This window comes from Loxodonta africana, chromosome 3 (assembly GCF_030014295.1).
Source record: "Loxodonta africana isolate mLoxAfr1 chromosome 3, mLoxAfr1.hap2, whole genome shotgun sequence".
Taxonomy (NCBI): Eukaryota; Metazoa; Chordata; class Mammalia; order Proboscidea; family Elephantidae; genus Loxodonta; species Loxodonta africana.
Window position 1 is genome coordinate 151,353,491 of NC_087344.1, and position 5,236 is coordinate 151,358,726.

The 5,236-nt window shown below is 43.9% G+C and overlaps 1 non-coding gene across 1 annotated transcript; it reads right to left on the reverse strand.

The window, feature by feature from the left end:
- Positions 1-1,625: 1,625 nt before the first annotated feature.
- On the reverse strand, positions 1,626-1,697 carry TRNAQ-CUG (transfer RNA glutamine (anticodon CUG)). The gene has a single exon. It is a non-coding gene; the product is annotated as a tRNA-Gln (tRNA).
- Between the last annotated feature and the right edge of the window lie 3,539 nt (positions 1,698-5,236).

A 5,236-nucleotide genomic window follows, 5' to 3' on the forward strand; every position in this document is an offset into this window, starting at 1 on the left:
GGTTTGGAAGAGGAGACTCTGGAAAAGGCATACCTGGGGGCATGTGGTTTGTCCGCATCGTTTTCATCAACTTTTTCTTCAGCAAAGCTGTGTAGTCCCCGGATATCATATCAGAGCTACCACATTCGTGGTTCCAGTGCACCTGATTCTTTCTTGAAGGAGCAAGAGGCCATTGGAGTGAGATGTAAGCACAAGACTTCAAATGCTTTTCTCCGTCTTGTCCTATGTCTGCTACTTCTGCACCTGACCTTTCACACAACGGCTCAAAATAGCCCATATTCTCTTTGTTTTTGTAGTTGTGGGGTGCCGTGGGGTCGATCTCAAATCATGGCAACCCCATGAGACAGAGTAGACCTGCCCATAGGGGTTCCTAGGTTATGATCTTTATGGAAGGAGCCCTGCTGGTGCAGTAGATAAGTGTTTGGCTTTTAACCAAGAGGCCAGCAGTTGGAACCCTCCAGCCCTCTGCGCAAGTAAGATGTGGTCTTGGAAACCCTATGGGGTAGTTCTACCCTGTCAAATAAGGGTTCGATGAGTCGGAAGGAAGTCATCGGGAACGGGTTTAGTTTTCCTTCAGTCTTTAAGGGAGCAGATCGCCAAATCTTTCTCTTGTGGAGCCTCTGGATAGGTTCGAACAGCCAGCTGAGCAGTTAAGCAGCCAAGTGCTTAACCGTTGCACCACCTGGGCTCCTTTTACAGTGTCTCAAAAGGTTTACAATTCTTCATACTTCCTGGAAGTAATGTTTCCCTCTTAATCCTATAATTCCTCCAGGACTGACTCTTTTGGAGAGCCAATCAGTATCCCGGACTAGTTCAACATCCTGAGTTATCTGAATTTCCCAAACTGCCATAATTATCACATTTACAAAACAATAACCCATATAACCAATCATCTGGCTCTACCGCTCCTTATCTCTAAAGAAATATTCTTATGCCTTGATATTCCAGTGTTCCACTCCAGGCCCTGCAGACAGCCTGCAAGGGGAAAAACGCTGTGCATATGGGTTGATGGGTGCATCGCCTGCTAGTCAACAGCAAGGGAGCCCACAAGGCCCTTTGCTTGGCTTCCGCTCACTTGCCAACCAATTTAATCCACTTCACCCGTACACACAGTGAAAGGAAACTTCGCAAGAACAAATGCCAGGCAAGCAGCTTTGAGGTTTATGGGTGGAACCGGGTTCTCAGGTGGGACAGGAAGCGATGGGGGCGCTCCTGAGTGAGGAGCTGAGGTGGTTCACACCCAGCAACTGAAACCGCTGCTGTGATCTCCCACTTCCTCTGCGTCCCATTCCCTAGTTCCTCCCTTTTTCTTTCCAATTCTTTTCTCTCTTCTTTCCAGTCTCTCCTCCTTCCTCAGCTATTTTCTGAGGGTTTCTGGGAGTTCAGTTCCTGAGGAGGAGACTAGTGGAAAAGGAGACCGGGCCGCGAGGCAGAACAGCCCACGGAGACCAGGAGGGGAGCCGGGATCTGTAGCTGCTCGCGCTTTTTCCCTCCGGCCGGAAACCTTTCTACTTCCTAAAGGAGGAATGAGCGGTGGCACGCGGAACAGGGAGTAACAAGTTCTGTTCCCAATTTAAAGAGGTTTTTTTTTTTTTTTTTCTATCCTTCATTTAAAGGAAACCCTAAGGTTCCACCGAGACTTGAACTCGTATCTCTGGATTCAGAGTCCAGAGTGCTCACCATTACACCATGGAACCACCATAAGACTTTGCAATCCTATGGCGGTAACCCAGAAAAAACCCAGTGCCTTTGAGTCCATTCCGACTCATAGCGACCATATAAGTTTCCAAGGACTGCCTGGTGAATTTGAACCCCCAAATCCACAGCCCCAAGGGAGTCGATTCTGACTCATATCTATGATCATTTCAATTAAAAAAAAAAAAAAAGAACAAACCTCTTGCAGACTCTTAGGGACAGTGCATGAGTATCTCAAAAAAAAAAAAAAAAAAAAAATAGACGCGTGTAAATACTCATTCAGCATCCATAGTTTCCACAACTAATCTCAAGGCAGTCCTCTATCAGAGGCGACTCGAGGATCCTTGACATGTGTGAGTGGACTCGTCCATCTTGCTTTCTCTCTGCATCTCTCTTTCTATTGACTTCTATTATTTCATTCGCATCTCAGGGAATGGAGGTAAAATCCACTTTGTGTTTCAGGCGATGGCACAGCTCTTTAAGCCTCTGTCAGAAATCATATTCTCGGCCTCATTTACCAGAGTTTCCTGCCCCAAGGTGAAATTTCTGCAAACAACAGTGTTATTTTCCTTTTCTTTGCCTCCACCCATTTCTCATTGCCCGGGGAGAGTAGATGATTGTCAGGGCAGGACTTGGGAGTTCCGGGGTGCCTTGTCCAAACAGCACCTATTACACTCCAAAGCCACCACAGCTTCCTAAGTGTAATACAGAAAGGTGTCTCAGCAGTGTTTTATCTGGGGAGTGAGTTTGCCAGGCACGAGAACTCTCATTTTCTTCTTTATACATTTGTTTTTTAGTAAGTTTTTCTTACAACAAACATATTTGTTAGATATACAACAAAAAACAATTAACCTTGTCTAACATTCATACTTCTCAGACAAACCAGACTAACCACATCTGCTGTAACTCAAAATCGACCACATGCTGTTGAGGCTACAAGACAGGGCTCTGACACTTATACAGCCACAGTCTGTTTTCTGAGAGCTTGGCCACGTCCATTACATTCCAATTTCCCAATGTATCATGACCAAGAAACTTCACAGTTTTTTATTTGTTTTTGAAGTGCAGTAAAGATTTAACTTCATCCAAAGAAAGTACTCTTTGTCCTTGGTTTCTTGAAGATAACTCTAAACCAAAGACAAGCAAGCAAACAAACAAAAAACTAAACACCTTCCTGTCAGGTTCATTCTGACTGCTAGTAACTCTATAGGACAGGGTAGAACAGCCCAGTAGGGCTTCCAAGGATGGAAATCTTTACAGACACCCATTGCTCCATCTTTCTCCCTCACAGTGGCTGGTGTGTTCAAACCATCAAGCCTTTGGTTAGAAGCCCAGAACTTACCCACTGTTTCTCCAGTGCTCCTTGAGATGACTCTAAATGTTTGGAATTTGCTGAGTAATTGAGATGTTTTTGTTTTCTATAGGCCTCCAGACCACACTCGAGGGTTTATGCTAATAAAGTGACTCAAGTGGGGGCTGGCAAGGCTAGAAAGATGTCCTCCTGATATCAGCCAACCTGGGGTGAGGGGTGCAGAGGCTGGGGGAAAATTCATTCAGTCATAGCTAAGTAGTGAGGCTCAGAAAAAGGCTGTGGACACAGAAGCTCCATGGGCTTCCTGGTTGGTGAGAGACATCTATGCACATGGAAGGGTAGTGGAGCCCTTTTTGAGACAGGGACTCTCCATGTTTAGAACCTTCCCAGTCCTTCCCTATGTGTCTCCTCATTTGTGTCCTTTTTGCTATAAAACTGTAATTGTAAGTATAGGACTTTCTGTGAGTTCTGTGACTCATTCCAGTGAATTATCAAACCCAAGGTGGTAGTGAGAGCCAGTAGGTCAGAAGTGAGGGGAATGAGCACCTCCGAGCTTAGGGCTGGTATCCTGAAGCGGTAGAGGGAACTTCTGAGTATGTAGCCAGCAGGTCAGAAGTGAGTGGGTCACGAGGACTCACAAGGTTGCAGCTGGTGTCTGTGCCCTTGACTTGTGAGGTCTGCTCTAGCTCCAGATGGTTAGTTAGGGTCAGTGGAAGATGCTGCATGTGCACCTGGTGTCAGAACAAAAGTGGAAGAGAATTGAATTGATAGTAGGTAGATTTGGGTTGATCAATAAATATTTGGTGTTAGAGAAATGGGAATTGATTTGGGCTTTTCCTACATGTAAATATATCAAGATATCCAGGAGGAACCCGTTGCTGTGTCACAGAGTAGGTGTATCCAAGTTGCCTTACAGTATTGTCTCATTATTTCATTTGTGAACACAAAACACCACAACACTATCTATGTGTGTAATAGATGTAAACTTTGTATTTAAATTATACACATAGTTTTAATACCTTACAAAGAGATTATTATCATGCATTCCTTTGGCAGTCAAAATTGCCTTTCTTCTTCCTAAGGCTAGTTTGTGCCTTCGAAAAGTGAGTTGTATCTCTTGGGCTAATGATTTCAAAATGGTTAGACTGCATATAAGACATTAAAGAATGACCTGGTCATGCATACACATAATGGAGTTCTACGTGGCCAAAACGTGAGGGTCTTCTATGGACTGCTGCTGAGTTATTGCTAGGATAAATTGTTTATGTAAAAAAAAGGAAAGCAAGAAGTGAAAAAATGTATACAGTAATCTACCTTTTCTTTAAGAAAGGACAGGATAGAAGTGTTTGTACTCATTATTAATACTTGCTTATTTTTCAGGAAGGATAAACCAGAAGGTAATAAAAACGTTTTCATCTAGGGAATGTGATTTAAGCTATAGGCATGATGGTGAGACTTTGCTAAATATTATCTTTTTTTATAATTTTTGATTTTTAAACCATGTGATGTTTTCCATTTTCAAAAAAGAGAAGAAAAAGAAAACACTACAAGTGATAAAAGTAGAAAATTTTAAATATACCTGTTTATCAAAATGATAATACAATCACACAGAAAATATTCACATGAATTTTTTTCCACCTCTTTCCAGAATGCTCTGCTATATCAGCATCCATTTATTTTATTATTTTTAAAACAATTTTTATCGTGCTTTTAAGTGAACGTTTACAAATCAAGTCAGTCTCTCACACAGAAACCCATATGCACCTTGCTACGCACTGCCAATTATTCTCTCCCTAATGAGACAGCCCGCCGTTTTCCTCCACTCTCTCTTTCCGTGTCCTTTCCACCAGCTTCTAACCCCCTCCACCCTCCCATCTCCCCTCCAAGCAGGAGGTGCCAAGATAATCTCAAGTGTCCACCTGATCCAAGAACCTCACTCCTCACCAGCATCCTTCTCCAACCCATTGTCCAGTCCAATCCATGTCTGAAGAGTTGGCTTCGGGAATGGTTCTTGTCCTGGGGCAACAGAAGGTCTGGGGGCCATGACCACCGGGCTCCTTCCAGTCTCAGTCAGACCGTTAAGTCTGGTCTTATGAGAATTTGGGGTCTGCATCCAACTGCTCTCCTGCTCCCTCAGGGGTTCTCTGTTGTGTTCCCTGTCAGAGCAGTCATCGGTTGTAGCCAGGCACCACCTAGTTCTTCTGGTCTCAGGATGATGTAGTTGCTGGT